Source organism: Rhincodon typus, chromosome 8, assembly GCF_021869965.1.
Source record: "Rhincodon typus isolate 14 chromosome 8, sRhiTyp1.1, whole genome shotgun sequence".
NCBI lineage: Eukaryota > Metazoa > Chordata > Chondrichthyes > Orectolobiformes > Rhincodontidae > Rhincodon > Rhincodon typus.
The window spans coordinates 93,586,235-93,604,370 of NC_063339.1; the positions used below are offsets into that span (position 1 = coordinate 93,586,235).

An 18,136-nucleotide genomic window follows, 5' to 3' on the forward strand; every position below is an offset into this window, starting at 1 on the left:
TTATGAAAGCCAAACTCTTTCTCAGAGCCATTTGCCAGTTTTCCTCATGATGCCAACAGTGTAGATTTAAATCCCACACCGCCTGAGGTTACTATCCCCTTTCAACCTCTCTGCTGACATGAGATATGGTGTCCTTCAGGTCAACCCACCACCAGTTTTGTCTCTCCCCTGTGACCTAGAATGTGTATGGTGACTCAGTGTCAGTACCAGTGTGGCTCAGTGTCAGACTTTGTGATATTATTATCCCTGGGATGCAAAAGGCATTGTATTATTAATTATTAATTGTATTACATATGTCAGTTGCCTTAGAAGAAAGTGTAGAGAAAGATTGCTTTGACACATTACAACAAATAAAATTCAGTCTTTACAATGGTGGGCACTTAACACAGAATTCCGAGCGCTATGCACGGCATTCCTTATCACTGCGCAGGCTCAGTATGTTCCCGCGGGCCCACAGTCTGGAGCATGCGCAGGGGGCGATCCTGAGAAGCAGTCGCTCTTTTCTTCGGCTTTAAAAAAGGTAACAATGAGGCGGAATGGAGGAGGCGATAGACCGGGCGGTTAGACGGGGAGGCTTTCTAAACACTTCGTGGATGTGGCAGACCTCGCATAAAGAAGTTATTTGCGCCCGTTTCACAAAACGGGACAAATCAAGGCTCCCTCTCAACGGTAGGCCGCGGGTAACGGCCGCCATCTTTGTAGGAGGCAAAGGGCAGCAGGGCGCATGTGCGGTCATCCTGGGCCAGGAGAAAGAATATTGTGAATGTCTCTGCTGGACTGAAAGGGAAGGAGTTTATAAACTGCTTTTGCAGGGAGTGAGGAGGGGAGGATTTACACACAGCATACTCCAAATAACAGAAATATTTGTCTCTTCTGAAATTCTGTCCTGGACTGACTGAGATGGCTTTCGTAAATTTATTTTACAGCATGTTAGAAGAGGATTTACAGAGTGCAAACTCAAACCACATAACATACCAAGATCTGAGTGTGCCACTCCACTGGATATTATTGGCCTTTCAATGTAAGTATTGAGCAAGATAAAAGTTACAAAATTCCTTCCTTGTATCTCCCAGTAACTATTGCCTAGTATCTTAAATCTGTGTCTCTCTCAGTTTTACTGTTGGTGAAGAGGAACAGCAGCTCTTTGTCTACCTTATTTAAACCTATTATAAACCTGGACACTTTATCTCAATCTCCTTTGCTCTGTGCAGAACTTCAGTTTCCCCAACCTGACCTTACAACTCATATCCTTCTATTCTTGAGCCATTCTGATTCATCTCCTTTCAAATCTCTCCTCAGACCCTCACATCCTTTGTTGAGATCACCTGTTTGTGCAGACCCAAATGCTCTCTGTTCAAGTCGGTGATGTTATCTCACACGAGCAATTGCCCAGTGACATCACCCTGATTCCCAGCTATTTCCTGAACTGTGGGTTTCCTCTGAGCCCAATGCTTCAGATATCTTTTGAGCTGCAGACTCCAGCATTTGATTTTAAAGTTGAACACAATGAAATAACTTCAATGTTTTTAACCAGTAATCTACACAATTCACCTTCTCATGTTCTTCTCAGTTATCTGACTCTGGGACTAATGTGACTCATTTTGTCACCCCCTCGTTATGTGGCTTGTGTCAAGAGCTGCTTTATAACACTTGACATTGTTTTGGTCCATCTCTGCTTTCCCTGATCAACTCTATCATTTTAATCTGCTATGTCTCCTATAATGTGTGTAACTGTCTTGCGTATTTTATTGTTACTTCCATTGACTCTCTCATGAGGTTTTTACACCTGAACATTGCCTGACCACTTGCTGCTGGCAATTATCTTCCCTTAATAGGTCCCACAAGACTGTTAGGTAATGAGTTATTCACCAGGTGACGATGAAGGAACTGTGATATGTCTAAATCAATGGCAATTAATTTATATCAATATTGCACCCTTCACATTGTGGAAACTTCCAATCTGTTCGTTGAGAGTGTTATAATGCAACTTTTATGATGTGAAAATGTAGCAGGAACTGCTGCACCTGCCCCTCGACCTCCCTGCTAAGTTTCATCCAGGGCACCAAACAAACCTTTCACATCAGACGAGGTTCACCTGCTCATCCATCAATGTGGTCGATTGCATCCGCTGCTTCCGATGTGGCCTCCCCTACATTGTTGAGACCAAGCGGAGGCTCGGAGATCGCTTTGTAGAGCACCTACGCTCTTTGTGACAAATGACAACACCTTCTGGTCATGAAGCATTTCAACACCCCCTCCCACTCCCTGGGCAACATGTCCACCCTGGGCCTCCTCCAGTTTCACAATGACATCACCTGGAAACTGTACGAGCAGCATCTCGTATTCTGCCTTAGGAGCCTACAACCCAATGGTCTCAATGTGGACTTTACCAGTTTAAAAATCTCCCCATCCCTGCCTCCTTGACCTGATACAACCTGTCCATCTTCTCTCCCACCTATCTGCTCCTCCCACCTCACTGACCAATCCCCACCACTGCCTCCCTGCACTCACCTCTCACCATCCTACCTCCCTTCCCCAGCCCCACCCCTCCTCTCTCTTTCATAGCTCCCTTTCCCCTCCCCCATTTCTGAAGAAGGGCGCCGACCCAAAATGTCAACATTCTGCTCCTCTGTTGCTGCATAGCCTGCTGTGTTCCTCCAGCTCCACACTGTGTTATCTCTGACTCCAGCATCAGCAGTTCTTACTATCTGTTGATTTCGATGCCTGGACTCTGATGAAGGCTCCTGACTGGAAATGTCGACTTTCTTGCTCCTCTGATGCTGCCTGACCTGCTGTGTTCCTCCAGCTCTAAACTGTATGGACACTTCTTTGAACCTTGTTTGGTATTTTGTTATTTCTGCCAATTGTGTCTAAATGAGGTTTCTGATCCTACCCATCTCTGGTTACATGCTGCTGATTTCCCAGCTTTATCTTCCCATGGTTTGTTTTGCACTGGAGATCGTTTCTGTTTCTGAGCTAATTTTGACAATCAAATACTTGTTACGACGTCAGGATAGCAAAGCAAAACAAATTAGTCTCACTATAACTGGATTCACAACAGTGAAATTTAAAATATTGAAAGACCCTCAAAATTGCCCAAATGCTCCTGACCAGACTTTGTGAATGACCGATCTTGGACACCAAATTTCTATAAAGAAGGAATAACAATAACTTGAGCAAAACAAACACAATCAACGAGGCAATCTCATCAATATCTGTGATTTAAACACAACCTTCTTCGTTTATAACCTCCACTCACCGATTCACAGACACCCATAAGGGATATATTAAACAGAAAATAAAATTAATGTAAATTTTCAGTTCAATTAAACAGTTTCAAACAATTGATATCAAGCCTTTGTGCAATCCTTGGATAATGAGTTGTCCACAGACACATGAAACTTGAGCGAATTTCAAAGTCAGCAGTGAATGTAACAGTTTCAGCAAGCTTCCATAAATATTATCTTATTTCCTACGTTGCATTCCTCAGACCATTCAACAATTTGATAACGGGATAGAAATTGAGAGACAGAGCAGCCTGTCCAAAAGCTTTCAAAATCACTGCTCCTCCTTGACCTTTTTGAACTGCTGCAGTCCGTGTGGTGAAGCCCTGCCCAGATTGCTGTTTGGTAAGGAGTTTCAGGATTTTCATTCAGTGGTAATAAGGTAGTGCTGATATCCGTATTAGTTACAGTCATTTTGTTTTAATATCCCACCATGAACAGAATAGAGACATGGAGAATAGGAACAGAAGTAGGCCATTGTGTCATTTGATCCTGCACCCCTATTCAGTATGATCATGGCTGATCTTTCAACCAGTAGCCTTTTCCCACTTTAGACCCACATCCTTTGATCGCTTTAGCCCTCAGAACTATAGCTATGTTCCATCCAAAAACATCCAATGTTTTCGCTTTAACTGCTTTCTGTGGAAGAACATTCCACAAGCTCACCAGTCTCAGAAAAGAAATTTTCCATCATCTCAATCCTAAGCAGCATACTCTATATTCTTAAACCATGACTCCCTGGTTCTGTACTCCCTCATCAACCTCCTTCCTGTATTTAACTTGTTAGTCCTATTAGAATTTTATTGGTTTCTGTGAGATCTTCCCATGTTCTTCTAAACCCCAGTGAATTTCATCCTATCTGATCTATTCTGTCATAATACGTCGATCCTGCCATCCCAGGCATCAGTCTGGTAAACCTTAACTGGACAGCCTCCATAGCCAGAACATCCTTAGTCACATAAGTATTCCAAAACTGCACACAAGGCTCCAGGTGTGGTCCAACTAAGACCCTGTACAATTTCAGCAAGTCATCCCTGTTTCTGTTCTCAAATCGTCTCGCTATGAAGGCGAACCTAGCATTTGCTGCCTTCACTTCCTTCTTCCACCTGCATGCTTACTTTGAGTGACTTGTGTCCAAGGACAAACAGGTCTCAGTTCTCATTTCTCATTTCCCTTTTCTAAATCCAAGCTGACTGACTCTGACTTTGTCTAATCCTATTACTGTTTTCCAGTGTTGGGCTAACCGGTCTATAAGTCCATGTTTTCTCTCTACCTTCTTTTTTACATAGTGGGCTTGCATTAGCTCCCCTCCAATCCATGGGAATTGTTCCAGAGTCTATAGCGTTATGAAAGATGACCATTAATTTCCTCAATTTGGATTCAAGCCCCCAGTTTCAGAATGCATCCACTATCTCTCCTGCCACTTTGTTAACTACTCTGGGGCATATATTATGAGGTGCTGGGATTTGTTGGCTTTTAATCCCATCAATTTCCCCAACATTATTTCCCTACTAGTACTGATTTCCTCACTTCCTCCCTGTCATGTGATCCCCAGCATTTTAGTGATATTATTTATGTCATCATTTGTGATGACAGAGCCAAAATATGTAGTTAATTGGTCCGTCCATCACTTTATTCCACATTATAACTTCCCCTGTTTCTGATCGTAAGGGACTTGTTTTCATTATTTTTTTTTCTCTCTTCATATCCCTTCTGGAGCTTTTACAAGTAGTTTGTATGTTTCCTACAAGCTTACCCTGTGACTTTATTTTTCCCTTCTTAACCAATCCCTTAGTCCTCTTTTGCTGAAATCTGATCTGCTCCCAGTCTTCAGGTCTGCTGCTCTTCTTAGCCAATTTTTACGCCTCTTCCTTGGATCCGGTACTATCCGTAATATCCCTTGTTAACTATGGCAGGGTCACCTTTCCCGTTTTATTTTGTGCCAGACAGGAATGAACAACAGTTGCAGTTCCTCCAAGTGCTCTCTAAATATTTGTCAACCCCCTTAAAGCTTAAGTTCCTCAAGTTATTGTTGCCTGCATGCACCTCATAACACTGTAATTTCCTCTCTTTAGATTTTGGCCCCTCGTCTCAGAATCATCTCTGTCACTCTCCATCTTCATGAAGAGTTCTATCATGAAGAAGTCTTCACTTTTCCACAGCTAGATTGCCAATTAATCCATTCTCATTACACAATTAAAATTTTGAAATAAAGTTGCTGCGGTCCCAGAAGATCGTTGGACTGTTCTGTCTCGAGAGAGAGAGAGAGAGAGACGACGAATGGTGCTTTAACCTCAGGGTTACCGTGCCTCAGTCAACGGGCAAGATTAAGATGGTGGGACCTTCATGGTGACCTCAGCTGGTACAGGAAGTGAGTACGTGCTGCTGGTGTCCCTCTGCGTCACAAACCAGCTGTCCAGCCAATTGAACTAACCCACCCCTGCTCATTACACAATACACCATTGAGGATGGTCTGTCCTCTCTTTGGGTACTCAGTATGTTGATCTAGAAAACCATCTCGTACACAACCCAGGAATTTCTCCTCTATGATATTGTTGCTGATTCGATTTGTTCAACCTATATGCAGATTGAAGTCACCCGTAATAACCATAAGAGCACAAGACAGAGGAGCAGAATTAGGCTCTTCGGCCCACTAAGACTGCTCCACAATTTGATTGTGACTGATATGTTTCTCACACCCATTCTCCTATCTTCTCCTGTTGATCCCCTTACCAATCAAGAACCTATTTATCCCAGTCACAAGTACACTCAATTACTTGGCCCCCACAACCTTCTACGACACTGAGTTCCACAGAATCACCACCTTCTGGCTGAAGAAATTCTTCTTCTCAGTTCTAAAGGGTCATCCCTTTACTGAGAGCGGTGCCCTCCAGATTAGAGTCTCTCCTGCTAGTTGAAACATCTCCATGTCCATCTATCCAGTCCTCTCAGTATTCTGTTAGTTTCAATCACAGAGTCAGAGAGTCTGACAGCTTGGAAGCAGACCCATTGGTCCAACCAGTCCATGCTGACCATGTTCCAAAACTAATGTAGTCCCATCTGCCTGCACATTGTCTATATCTCTCTGAACATTTCTTATTTACATATTATCCAAACGTCTTTTAAATGTTGTAAACTGTACCTGTATCCACGACTTCCTGTGGAAGTTCATTCCACGCAGGAACCACACTCTGCAAAAAAAAATGGTTGCCCCTCATGCCTTTTCTCAATCTTTCACCTGTCACCTTAAAAAATATGCCCCTAGTCTTGAAATCCCCCACCCGAGGGAAAAGACATCTGCTATTCACCTTCTCTATACTCCTCAAGGGCAGGACTTAAACAGTTAATGGTCGGGCGCTGGGTAGTGTTGTACCACGTACCTTTGTACCTGAGATGGTGCCACAAGTGGCAACTTGTAAACTTTTCACTGTACTCATGTGAGTACATGTGACAATAAATGTTATTCCATTTGATTAAAAATATGCTTCTCGGTCTTGAAATCCCCACACCAGAGAAAGGACTTTCACAAGAATTTCACAAACCTCTATAAGGTCAACCTCAACATGCTACATTCCTGTGAAAGGAGTCCCAGCCTCTCCTTATGACTCAATCCCTCCATTCTCAGCAACATCCCGGTAAACCACCTTTGAACTCTCTCCAGCTTAATAATATCATTGCTATAATAGGACAACCAGAATTGGACACAGTCCTGCAGAAGAGGCCTCACCAATGGCCTGTATGATCTCAACATGACGTCCCAACTTCTCTACACAACGGTCTGAGCAATGAAGGTAAGCATACTGAACGCCTTGTCAACCATCCTGTCTGTATGTGATGTACATTTCAAAGAATTTGGTAACTAAAGCCTGAAGTCTCTATGGTTTACAATACCCAAGGGTCTGCTTTTAATTGTATAAGTCCTGCATCCCTTGTTTGTTTTAGTACAGTACAGTACCTCACATTTATTCAAATTAAACTCCATCTGCCACTCCTCAGCCCATAGACCCAATTGATTAAGATCTCTTTGAAATCTTAGATAACCTTTTTCACTGTCCACTATGCCACCAATTTTGGTGTCATCCGCAAAGTTATTAACCATGCCTTGTGTATTCTCATCAAAATCATTTATACAAATGTCAAACAAAAGTAGATCCAATACCAATCCCTGCAGAACGCCACTGGTCGTTGCTGAACACCAGGCCTCCAGTCCAAAACACAACCCTCCACTGCCATAGCCTGTCTTGTGACATTAAGCAAATTTTTTTATCCAACTGGCAAGCTCACCCTAGATCCCATGTAAGCTAACTTTACTAATTAGTCTACCTTGTGGAACCTTGTCAAGAGCTTTACTAAAGTCCAAGTAAACAATATTTACTGCTCTGCCCTCATCGATCATCTTGGTTACTTCATCAAAATCTCAGTCAAATGTGTGAGACACTATTTCACTTGCATAAAACCATGCTGAAAATCCATAATCATTCCTTACCTCTCCAAATGCTATCTTCCAGAATCACCTCCAACTACATATCCACCACCAAAGTCAGACTCACATGCCTATGGTTCACAGGCTTCTCCTTATGTCCCTTAAATGAAGGCACAACATTAGCCACTCTTCAGTCATCTGGCACCTCACCTGTAGGTATAGATGATATAATATTTGTGCAAGCATCCCCACATTTTCTCTTTAAGTTTCCACAACATGATGGGATGCACGAGACAGGTCGTAAGATTTAGAGTCATAGAGTAATACAGCATGCAAAAAGGCCTTTTTCCCAAACTGGTCCATGCTGGCCATTAAGCAAGTTCCAACTGCTGGATTTGGTCCACTTCCCTCTTAACCCTTCCCATCCATGTACCTGTCCAAATGTATTTTAAATGCTGCTCTTGTACCAGCCTCAACCACTTTCTCCAGCAGCCCATTCCATACATGCACGACTCTGTGCATGAAGAAGTTACCCCTCCTTCTTAAATGTTTCCCCTTTCACCTTAAACCTATGACCTCGCGTTTTCAAATCCCCATCCCTGGGACAAAGCCGATAGGCATTCATCCTATCTTTGCCCCTCATGATTTTAGACACCTCAATAAAGTCACTCCCTCATTCTCCTACGTTCCAAGGAATAAAGTCCTATCCTGACCAATCAGTCCCTACAATTTGGGCCTACTAGTCCTGGTAACATCCTCGTAAATCTTCTTTGCACTCTTTCCAGTTTAACTATGTCTTTCCTGTGACAGCGTGACCAAAACCGTACACAGTATTCCAGTGCAGCCTCACCAATAACTTGTACATCTGTAACATAATGTCCCAACACCGATACTCATTGCCTCAACCGATGAAGGCCAGCATGCTAAATGCCTTCTCCTCCACCCTTGTTACCTGTGACACCACTTTCAATGAACAATGTACTTGTTCTCCTAGGTCCCTCTATTCCACAACAATCCTCAGGACCTTACCATTTACTGTATAAGTCCTACATTGGTTTGACTTTCCAAAGTGCAACACCTCACACTTATCTGTATTGAATTGCATTTGCCAACCCTCAGCCTACTTCCCCAACTGATCGAGATCCCTTTGTAATTTCTGGTAATCTTCCCCTCTCAATACCTACTAATTTTGTATCGTCCACAAACTTATTAATCATCCCTGTATATTCACATCCAGATGATTTATGTAAATAACAAATGACAAAGGTCCCAGCACTGACCCCTGTGGCACACCACAGGCTTCCAGTCTGAGAAGTAACCTTCAACCATCACCCTCTGCTTCCTACCATTGAGCCAGTTTTGAATCAATTCACGAGCTCTCCCTGGATCCCATGCGACCTAAACTGCATGACTAGACTGCGTGCAGGACCTTGTTAAAAGCCTTATTAAAGTCCACAAAGATGAGATCACTGCCGTACCCTCACCTATGCTCTTGGTTTCCTCTCAGAAAAAGTCTGAAAGATTTGTCAGACGTGACTTCCCGCGCACAAACCCATCCTGACAATCCCTAATCAGACCTTGACTATCCAAATGTTGGTTGATCCCGTTCCTCAGTATCCTCTCCAATAACTTGCCTACCACTGCTGTCAGGCTCACTGGCCTGCAGTTCCCTGGCATGTCTTTGCTACCTTTCTTTAAACAATGGAACAACATTAGCCACTATCCACTCTCCTGGAAATTCACCAGTGGCTAAAGCTGAAGCAAAAATCTCTACAAAGGCCTCTGCAATTTCTTCCCTCGCCTCCCACAATGTCTGAGGATGGATTTGATCAGGCCCAGGGATTTATCCACTGTAATGCGCTTTAAGGCTGCAAACACCACTTCTCTGAGAATAAGTATGTGGTCCAAAACATCCCCGCTTGTTTCCCGTATTTCCGTAGCATCCATGATTCTCTCCTCACTAAACACTGAGGAGAAATATTTATTTAAAAATCTTGCCCCGTCTTCTGTGCCACAGGATATCCATCTTTATATTTTAGAAGACGTCCATGTGAACTGTTTTCAAAACACACTATTTTTTTTCCTGAATTCTCCAACATCCTTTCTCCACTGTAAAAACTGATGCAAAATATTAATATCTTTGTAATATTTCTGTCATCTCCTGAGGTTCAATGCCGAGATGACCTCTTTAATCTTTAAAGAGCCATGCTCGCTCTCCAGTTGCTTTCTTGCTCTTAAAGCACTTGTAGTGTATCTTTGCATTATCCGTCACCTTATCTATCAAGGCAGTTTCATATCCCCTCCTGCCTTCCTGATCTCCCACTTAAGAATGCCTGTACACTGTTTATACTGTTCAAAAGATTCATTTAAACCCAATTGTTTGTATCTAATTGATGATGAGTTTTTTATTCTTGACTAAAAGCTGAATATCCTTTTCATCCATTGTTGTCTAATTCTACCAGCCTTACCTTTCACTCTTAACAAGAACATCGTGATTCTGAACTCTCGTTACCATGCTTCTGAAAACCTCCCACTTATCAGATGACCCTTTACCTGCAGTCTACTCCATTCAACTTTTGAAAGTTCTTGTCGCGTACCATTAAAATTGGCCTTACTCCAATTAACTACTTTTACCTTTTCTGGAAGGCTTATCCTTTTCCATAACTGTTTTAAGACTGACAGAATTATTATCACCAGACCCAAAGTATTCCTGTACAGTCACTTCAGTCACTTACTGTGCCTTATTACCAAAGAGAAGCTCAAGTTTTCTCTTTCTCTTTAGTAGGAACATTAACTTATTGATAAAGAAAATATTCTTGAACACATTTCGCAAATTATTCACCATCCAAACCTTTAACACTGTAGCAGTTCCAGTCAATGTTTAGAAAATTAAAATCACTGATTCCTACAACCTTCTCATTCTTTCGTATATCTGAGATCTCTCTACGTATTTGTTCCTCAATTTCCCCCGACTAATTAGGAACCCATAGTACAATCCCACCACATGATCATTCCTTTCTTATTTCTAATTTCAACCCATATATTTTCACTGGACATTATTTTTTTTCAGAAATATCTTTTCCAGTTGCAGCTGCAACATTTTCCCCAATAAAAAAAAAAAGCCACTCCCTCACTTCTTTTGCCTCCCTTTCTTTCCTTCCTACAGCTTCTGAAACCCGAAACATTAGTATGGGCAAAATATCTTGCATGGCGTATAATGTTGGAAAATGTGAAATCTTTCACTTTAGCAGGAAGCAGAAACAAGAGCAGAATATTCCTTAAATGGTGAATGAATGCTGAATTCTGAGATGTGGAGGATAAAGTATGAGTTACAAAGTTAGTATGCAGATATAGCATGTAACCATGGTGTCATACAGCGTGAAAACAGGCCTAATGGTCCAACTATTCCATCCTGACCATATACCCAAACTAAACTAGTCCCATCTTCCTGCATTTGGCCCACATCACTCCAAACCTTTTGAATTTGTGTACTTATCTAAATTTCTTTTAAACATTGTAACTGTAACTGTACCTGCACCTACCATTTCATCATGCAGTTCATTCCACACACTGAGCACACTATGTAAAAAGAAAAGCAAAGTTACCCCTCATGTCATTTTTTAAAATCTTTCTTCTCTCACCGTAAAAAATATACCCCCTAGTTTTGAACTCATCCATCTGAGGGATAAGACCTTTGCTATTCACCTTATCTAAGCCTCTCGTGCTTTTATAAACCTCTTTCAGGTTACGCCTCAACCTCCTATCTTCCGGTGAATGAAGTCCCAGCCTATTTTTACAACTCGAACCCTTCTTACCCAGTAATATCCTGTTTTTTTTCTGAACCCACTCCAGTTTAATAATATCCTTCCGATGACGGGACTACCAGAATGGCACACAGTATTCCAGGAGAGTCCTCACCAACATCCTTTACAACCTCCAACATGACGTCCTAACTCCCGTACTCCAAGACCTGAGCAATGAAGACAAGTGTGCTGAATGCCTTCTTAACCACCCTGTCCACCTGTGAAACAAATTTCAAAGAATAATGTACCTGAAATCCTAGGTTCCCTTCTGTAATGGTCCCCAGCGCCCTACTATTAATTGTCTAAGTCCTACCCATGTGAAGTATTCCATTTTGGATAGAACAACATTTATTCAAATAAAGTTCAATCTGCCATTCTTTAGCCCATTGACCCAATTGACTAAGATCTCGGTCTAATCCAGAAAGCCAATAGGCTGTATGCTTTATTATCACAGGAATTAAACATCAATGTAAGGATGTTCTGCTTCATTTGTACAAGGAAGGGAAGAGACCAAATCTCAAATACCTCGTGCAGGTTTTGGTCGTCTGGACGCTTATTCGAAGTGGTTCAGAGAAAGTTTACGAGATTGAACCCTAGAATAAGTGGGTTGTCTAAGGAGGATAGGTTGGGCAGGCGAAATGGAATAGGATTAGGCTGGAACTGCTGACTAAAACAGTAAAGTAATATGATGTGAGCTAGGATATAGGGTGTGGTGGAGTAGAATCTCTATGGGTTGAGCTCAAACGCCAATGGAGAGAAAGTGATATTAGTGTTGTATATAGACCCCAAGCTGCAGTAATATTGGGGAAGGCATTAGAATGGAATTTAGAAATGCAAGGCATAAAGTTACGGCTGTAATTATGGGTGACTTCAACCTGCAGATAAATTGAGCAGATAGCATCAGTAGCAATAAGATAGAGGAGGAATTCTTAGCGTGTATATGGTACAATTTTAGGTTGAAAAAGCAGATGAGTATTGGGTAGTGAGAAAGGAATAATTGACAATCGAGTTGAGCATGGGCCCTTAAGGAAGAGTGACCACGACAGGATAGAATTCAACATTAAGATGGAGAGTGATGTCGTTGTTTTTGAGACTGGAGTCCTGTAATTAAATAAAAGAAGTTTGAATGGTATGAGGCATGAGCCAGTTGTGATAAATTGTGGATCACAATTTAAATGGATGATGGGAGATGGGTAATGGCAAACATTGAAAGAGGACGTGGACAAGCTGTGGCATAAAAATAAAATCGAAACGTTGTCAAACCATGGCAGAGAAAGAGAAATGAATGGGTATTAAATTTAAGGAAGCAGCATACAAAGTGGATAAATAAAACAACAGACCGAAGGATTGGGAACAGTTTAGATTTCAGCAAAGAGAGACAAAGGGATTTAATTAGAGGGAGAAAATAGAATCTGAGAGTACTCTTGCATGGACCATAAAACCAACGGCGTTTTTTAAACAGACATTCACAGGATGTGGACATTGCTAACTAGGTCAGAATTTATTGCACATCCCTGATTGCCCAGAGTTAACTGCATTGCAGTGGGGGTGGAGTCACATATACGCCAGACCGGGTAAGGATGACAGTTTCTTTCCTAAAGGATACTAGTGAGCCAGATGGGTTTTTCCTGACAATCAACAACGGTTTCATGATCATCATTAAACTCTTAATTGAAGATTGATAATCCAAGATTAGTCAAGAAAAATGTGGGGTCTCCTTACAATCAAACAGGGAATTTATAATGGAGTGCAAAGTGATGACAGACCAATTAAATATATCTTAGATTTTCAAAAAGGGGCACACAAATAATGTCCCAAAATTAAGGGGATCACAGGGTTGAATTGGAGGGTGGAATTGTAAGAAATTGGGAAAACTAATGAGGTAATAGGCAGATAAATCCCCAGAGATTGATAACTTTCATCTCAGAGTACTTTAGGAAGTGGCCTTAGAATGAGCAGCTGCACTAGTGGTTATACTCCAAAATACTCTACAGCCGCAAAGAGTTCCGACGGTTTGGAGGGGAGCTAACATAACCCCAGTATTTAAGAAGGAAGTCAGAGAGAAAACATGGAATTTGCATAACATTGTTGTGGGAAAAAATGTTTGAGTCTACTATAATAGGTGGGATAACAGACTACAGTGACAAAATCAGACAGAGTCAGCCGAGGCTTTTTCTGTGCTGTCGGTCTCTGAGACTGGATGTTGGGCATGAATTCCCTCCCAGCCACTCCCCATCCTTACTTGGAAATATATCACTATTCCTTCAGTATTGCTGGGTGGAAATCCTGAATTCCCTCCCTAACAGCATTGTGGGTCCACTTACAGCTCATGGAGTACAGTGGTTCATGAAAGCAGATCACTACCACCCTCTCAATGACAACTCGATGGATTAGCAGCAATGCCCACAGGAATAAAGGGAAAAAACATTATCAAGGCCAATTGGGAATGTGGAATTGAAGCCTAAATAGATGAGCTTTGACCTTTTTGAGGCTCGAGGGGCATAATGGACAACTCTAGATCCTATTTCATATGTTCTCTTCTTCTATCAAAATGCCTCATCTCACCAAAAATGGTGTATTCCCTGGAAATTAAAAGGATGTTAATTGAAGCTGGGTGGGGGGATAAATGGAACTAATATACCGAGTAGGTGAAGTAGGAGCTCAAACACCCTCCTGACCCCCCAGTAATCAGACAAGATTTGTGTTTCTTTGTTCTCCGGTTCATTCGAGCATATGAATGAGGAACAAGTGTTGGCCACTCGGCCCTTTGAGCCTGCTCTGAGATTCAATAAGATTAGGGCTGATCTGATTTCAACCTCAACTCTGTGTCTGCGTATCCCTGAATATGTTTCATCATCTCGGTCATCAAGAATCTGTCTGCTTCTGCCTTAAAAAAAAAGTTTAACGATCTGCAACCACTGCCTTTTGACAAAGGGAGTTTCAAAGATTCACAACCCTCTTAGAGAAAAGAAATGTTCCTCACCATTTCAAATGGATTCACCCTTACCTTTAAACAATGACCATCAGTTCTAGATTCTCCCACAAAAGGGACCATGTTTTCAACATCCACGTGGTCGGCTCCCCTCAATATCTTTCAAATTTCAATTTAGTCTCCTCTTTCTTTTCTAGACTCGAGAGGATCCAGGCCCAGCCTGTCTACCCTTTCCCCATTAGGCACTCGACTCATTCTAGGTATTAGTCCATTAAATCTTCTTTGAAATGTTTCCAATGTATTAACAACTTTCTATAAGTACGGTGACTAGAACTGAACACAGTATTCCAAATGCAAGTCTCACCAGTACAAAGGGGGACCGCGTGTGTCTGAAGGTGGCCCATGAGTTCCCACTTGTTTACAGTAATGCTTTTCAGCAAGCTCAGGTCATTTACATTTATCCAAGTACAGGCTGACACAAGTTATGGTCAGACAGTTGTACGGTTTGTATTGTTATACAGACAGCGTTGTTGTGGTATCACTCAAACCTCCCACTCTGCTGGCCCTGCAGAAATGATGACTGGCTCAGTAGCCAGTTCCCGCAGCCTGCTTTGTCCTGTATTTTTCATCTTCTGTCCTTTCAAGGACATTCATGATCCAGGTGGGTTTTTCTAACAATCCAGAAGCTTTCATTCCACTTTTGACTGTTTTAAATTTATTTTCTAGGGAATTGGAAAGGATTTACAGACAGGCAGCTCAAGTCAAAAATTGGATCAACAGCTGCCAGTAACACTCAATTCTCGAGAGCTTTGAACGTCTCGGGTAGGGAAGAAAAAAGCATCGTTCACAGTGAAGAGAAACCATACACGTGGTCTGTGTGGACAAGCCTTCAGTCAATCGTCTGGCCTGTCGATACCTAAATGCAGTCAAAACAGGATGACAACAATGACATCAAGCAGCACTTGCTTTGCAATATCATTGATGGATCTCAGTTTGAGTTAAGCAAGGGCCACTCATCTCCTGATCTCCTGATCTCCTTACATTTTTGGTGCAAACATGGACCAAACAGCTGAATTCCAAATGAGAGTGCGACTTTCCTGCCATCTTAAGGCTCTATTTGACAGAGCATTGTATCAAGGAATCATAGCAAAACTAGAGTCAATGGGATTCAGAGAATATTATTCTCGCTTTGATTGTGGGTTTTTGAAAAGATTGCGTCTTCAGACCTGAGTAGATCAAAACCAGGTGAATTTATTCGAGCTTGTACCACATATATGCGGAAAAGGTCTCCTAGTCTAGCTTGGAGATACTCTACCATTTGCAGCTCAAAACAGCATATTGAGACGTTTTCACGTCAGGATAGTTGTATGTAACATTGGCATAAAATAAATTAGATAACAGTCATTTACTACAAAAACAGGATGCTGTTCAGTTCGTTACAAAGTCCTGAGTCCTCTCATTTCAACAGATCTTCTATTTCCATGTTATCTTCAGAGTTTCTCTGTCCCTACCATCAGCTCACAGCACGCAAGCCTTTCTTTGTGAGTGATACTTAAGTGAGTATTTTTAGTTAGTGACTGCTGACGGTTCACTTATAGATATGCATTTAAACTACCTGAGATGAAATAACTGTCATTACATAGTTGTATTTGACTCTGAGCCCTATGCTGTACTGTTCGTCTAAGCTTATCTCCCACTTGTTCTGTGTTTTAATGCTCCACTACTTTCCTTTTATATTTTTATGTTCCCCTTGTACACTCTCCTATCCTCCTTGCCCGACTTCACCCGAGTTGGATAATACTGAATACAGAGGAAGGTGCTTGTGATTGGTTAGAGGCCAGCTATCTCAGCTTCAGAAATTCCTCAGCATCAGTTTCTGGTCCCAAGCACCTTCAGCTGTTTCATCAATGTCCTTCCCTGCGTCGTAACGTCAGAAGTGGATATGTTTGTCAATGATTGCACAACGTTTAGCACCATTTGTGACTCAGCTACTGTAGTGGTAGATATTTAAATGCAGTGTCCCTGGACAACATTGAAGTTAGCCTGCTTTGTGACAAAGAACATTTGCACCAAGTCCCAACAACTAATGACCAAATCTGAGAAATGAAAATCTAACCATAACTCGTTGACATTCAATGGTTTTATCTTCACTGAATTGCCCACTATCATCATTCTCGGGTGCTGGTAGTGATGAGAAACTGAACTGGGCGTGATATTTAAATATTGAGCCCACAAAAGTAGGTCAGAGGGAAAAGATTCTCTCGTGATTAGTTCAACTCGTGACTCCCCAAAGCCTGTGCATCATTTAAGAATGTCTGTCATTAAGGACACTGTCAATTTGCTTGGATGGATGCAGCTCCAATGACACCAAGAAACCTGACACCATCCAAGACAATGCAGTCCACTTAACTCGTGCCCCATTCAGTACTTCCAGCATTTACTCCCTTCATTACTGAGGGACAGTGGCAGCAGAGTGCACTATCGACCAAATGCACTGCAGTTACTGACCCACTCTCCTTTGACCGCACTTTCCAAGCCTGCAAGCTCTTACCACCCGGAAGGACAAGAGCAGAGAATGCATCAAAACAGCACTATCTGCAAGTTCTCCTCCAGGGTGCGTACCATCCTGACTTGGAGCAGTATCAATAATGATCTCATTGAGTGGTGCAGTGAACTTGACGGGCCAAAAAGCCTGTTTCTACCCTGGATCTTCTATCGTGACATGTTTTTTTTTAAAAAGTTGACTAACGCAATGACCAGACTTGTGCTCAGTCTTCCAGCTGTTCTCTGAAGTGGTGTCAGCTAAAGCTCTAGCATCAACTTACTGATCTTATAGTCCAGCCTGTGGTCGAGAACAGAAAGTATCCCAAAACCCTCTTGACCATGTGATTGTCCTGTCCAACCACCTTCAGGAATTTGTGAATGTCCACTCCAAGGTGTCTTTGTACCTCCACACCGCTCAGCATCCCCACTTCCGTTGTTCACTCTCCTTGAATTCAATATGAATCTCTTTGGATTGAATTCCGTTCATCATTCTTTTCTTTCCACCTGATTGATATCTCCCTGCAGTCCCAGGCTTTGTTCCTTATGGTTCACTACATCACACATTGTTGCATATTGTCTGCAAACTTCTAAATTATGGCCCATACAACTCGGTTTTAATCATTGATCTACATCAGACAACAATGGAACTCCACTGGAAAAAGCAGAAACAAATAAAAAACAGAAATTGCTGGAAAAACTCAACAGAATTGGCAGTATCTGTGGAGAGAAATCAAAGGTAACATTTCAAGTCGAGTGACCCTCAGAACTCTACTGGAAAGTCATCCAGACGTGGTTCATTCCTGGCCGGGACTAACAAAAAAATCTAACCCCTACTGTCATATGTGAATTTACTGATGTCTCCAGAGGTTGTTTCTCTGAGTTATCTGTTCCCACACATGGCATTCCTGATCGGCATCTCCCCAGTGTCACTGAGTAAATGAGTTTCCACCTCAGTGGGTAACTGAATCCTTCCCTCAGTCCCCACGTTTCCCTGGTTTCTCTGTGGTGTGGGTGTTCTTGTGTCTATCCAGGTTGGGCAATCAGGTGAATTCAAGTCCACGCAGGACCAAGGCCTGTTCTTGCCTGCTGTGAATGTGTTTTCATTCTTTCTTGTTCTCCCATGGGATGTGGGGAGCACTGGTCAGGACAG

General features: G+C 42.1%; 1 long non-coding RNA gene across 4 annotated transcripts in view; it reads left to right on the forward strand.

The window, feature by feature from the left end:
* The first annotated feature begins 405 nt into the window (after positions 1-405).
* Positions 406-18,136, forward strand: part of LOC125483838 — a 29,670-nt gene continuing 11,939 nt past the window's right edge. The window contains exons 1-3 of one of the 4 annotated variants that reach the window (XR_007262732.1): positions 406-520; positions 927-1,021; positions 3,491-3,629. This is a non-coding gene — a long non-coding RNA (uncharacterized LOC125483838). The other 3 variants (XR_007262734.1, XR_007262731.1, XR_007262733.1) reach the window with 3 other exon arrangements.